The sequence below is a fragment of the Garra rufa genome, chromosome 9 (genome assembly GCF_049309525.1).
Source record: "Garra rufa chromosome 9, GarRuf1.0, whole genome shotgun sequence".
Classification (NCBI taxonomy): domain Eukaryota; kingdom Metazoa; phylum Chordata; class Actinopteri; order Cypriniformes; family Cyprinidae; genus Garra; species Garra rufa.
Genome location: NC_133369.1, coordinates 1,924,675 through 1,927,522, shown reverse-complemented (window position 1 = coordinate 1,927,522; position 2,848 = coordinate 1,924,675). Strand labels below are relative to the sequence as shown.

General features: G+C 30.3%; 1 protein-coding gene across 1 annotated transcript in view; it reads left to right on the top strand.

Moving 5' to 3' along the window:
• Window positions 1-2,848, top strand: part of LOC141342462 (catenin delta-2) — a 72,023-nt gene that overhangs the window by 69,160 nt on the left and 15 nt on the right. The window lies entirely within an intron of this gene.

The window sequence follows — 2,848 nt, the reverse complement described above, 5'->3', positions numbered from 1 at the left end:
ATATATATATTAATATATATATATATATATATATATATATATATATATATATTAGTATAGTATAGTATAATGCACATTAAACATAAGGGGGTTAATCAATATAAATTACCAGTAATTTACACAAACATTTTCACAAAATGTCACTATGAATTTGAAAATATTAAATATGTATTGACGTTCAGCTCAATTTCGAAGATTTTGAGGTAAATTTACACAAAAAAATTCACAATATGTGACTATATACAGATAATTTCTATATCAAAGAATAAATAATGAAACCTAATTTTAAATATATTAATTGTATATTGAAGTTCAGCTCCATTTTCAAATATTTTGAGGTATTATCATAACAAATTGTATAATTGTTATTATATAATTATTATTGTATAATAAAATTATTGTAACAAATAAAAGCAAATTATAAAATTAACCATAAGGGGGGTTAATCAATATAAATTGCCAGTAATTTACACAAACATGTCACTTTATAAGATCATTTCTATATCAAAAAATATATAATAAAACATAATTTTATTATTTTTAGTATTAGCGCATTCTGGTAAATATTCTTCCACCACGGCCCATATGATGAAAGGTCATTTAATAACTAATGGGAAGAAAAAAAATATATATAGTGTAATAATATTATTATAACAAATAAAAGCAAATGGTAAAAAATAAACATAAAGGGGGTTAAGCAATATGATCACTCAATTTACACCAAAGAAAATCACAAAATGTCACTATATAAAGATAATTTCTATATCACAAAAACAAATAATGAAACCTAATTTTAAATATGTTAACTATCTATTGAAGTGTGGCTCCATTTTCTAAGATTTTGAGGTAAATTAGTGCAATCTGGGAAATGTACTTCCACCGTATTTATTATAAAATAAATCTTTATTATATTACAAATGAATACATATTACGAAAGTTAAACATAATCAATATAAATTGCAAATCATTTGCACAAAACAATTCACAAAATGTGACTGTATACAGATAATATTATTATAATATTATTATTATATCCAAAAATAAATAATGAAACCTAAATTTAAATATATTAATTATGTATTCAAGTTTGGCTCCATTTTCAAATATTTTTTATATTTAATTTTATATTTAATTAATTATAATATTAATATATAATGTGTGTGTATATATATATATATATGTATATGTATAATATTAATATGGAATGTTATTCTGATATATGTGACCCTGGACCACAAAACCAGTCATAAGTATAAATTTGTCGAAATTGAGATTCTTACGTCATCTGAAAGCTGAGTAAATAAGCTTTCCATTGATATATTGTTTGTTAAAATGGGACAATGTTTGTCTGAGATACAACTATTTGAAAACCTGGAATCTGAGGGTGAAATAAAAATCTAACTATTGAGAAAATCGGCTTAAAAGTTGTCCAGATGAAGTTCTTAGCAATGCATATTACTAATCAAAAATCAAGTTTTTATATATTTATGGTAGCCTGGCAAGCCAGACCCACATAAATGTAGGGTCTGGGCACTCTCCATAGACAGGGCTCAACCGGAGGGGTGGGATAAACGGTTGTCTTTCAAACTCCTCTCCACGCAATAGGATAGCGCTACAACCAATCAGAGACTTAGTCGGTCAGGTGACGTAGTCAGAGCGACGAAGATTTTTAACAAAAATCAGTGCACTGTGCAGTCTGTCAGCCAAATAATAGACATAGATGGGCACTAAACCTTTAAAAGTAAACAAAAACATGCACAGACAAATCCAAATTACACCCTGCGGCTCGTGACGATACATTGATGTCCTAAGACACGAAACGATCGGTTTTTGCAAGAAAATGAACAGTATTTATATAATTTTCTTTTTACCTTTGATACAAACCCACGTCCATCTGTCATGAGCACGAGTTTAGCATATCTATGATTCGACTCGTCACATGTGAACGCGCTTTGATGTAGTATACGCAAACACCGAAAGGGGAAATATGTAAAAAAAAGTCCAGGATGAGTTTGCGCAAGCAAACGTAATCTTTTTCAGCTTTAAATGGGTTTGAACAACCAGGGCAAGCGCAAGTAATTACCATTTTGAATAGCCGCTATATCCACAATCTCTTGTGCTGTGTAAACAATGAGTGTCGTATACACGCCACAGATCGCTTCCGGTGTTTGCGTATTCTACACCACAGCGCGTTCAGATGTAACGAGCTCCTGCTCAGGACACATGGACGTGGCTGTGTATCAAAAGTAAAAAAAATATATAAATACTGTTCAGTTTTCCACGCGTAATTCACGGAACCAGGAATTCATGTCTGACTGAACTTATGGTCGCAGTTCAGTCGTCATCATGTTAAGCCCGCCCACCGACTCGTGATTGGCCCGGTACATCTTGGATTTTTCGGAAATTTAAGTGAATTGAGAGTAACTAGACTGACCTTAGAAGCAAATGTAATTTGCTGCCGCTAGGGGCGCGTCTAGATTCTAGGCTATATTTATGGTAGAAAATTTACAAAATATCTTCATGGAACATGATCTTTACTTAATATGCTAATGATTTTTGGCATAAAAGAAAAATTTATCATTTTGACCCATACACTGTATTTTTGGCTATTGCTACAAATATACCCCAGCGACTTAAGACTGGTTTTGTGGTCCAGGTCACATATGCTATTTTTATATTATGATAACAAATAATACATACCAAAATTTCTAAAAGCAAAAAATAAAAATTAAGAATAAGGGAGTTTGGGAGAATAAGGGAGAATTCAGCTGCTTTAAGAATTGAAATAAAAATAGTGCATTAAATGCATTAAACAACTAATAATCCTCTCTTTCCTCTTTGTTTAAAG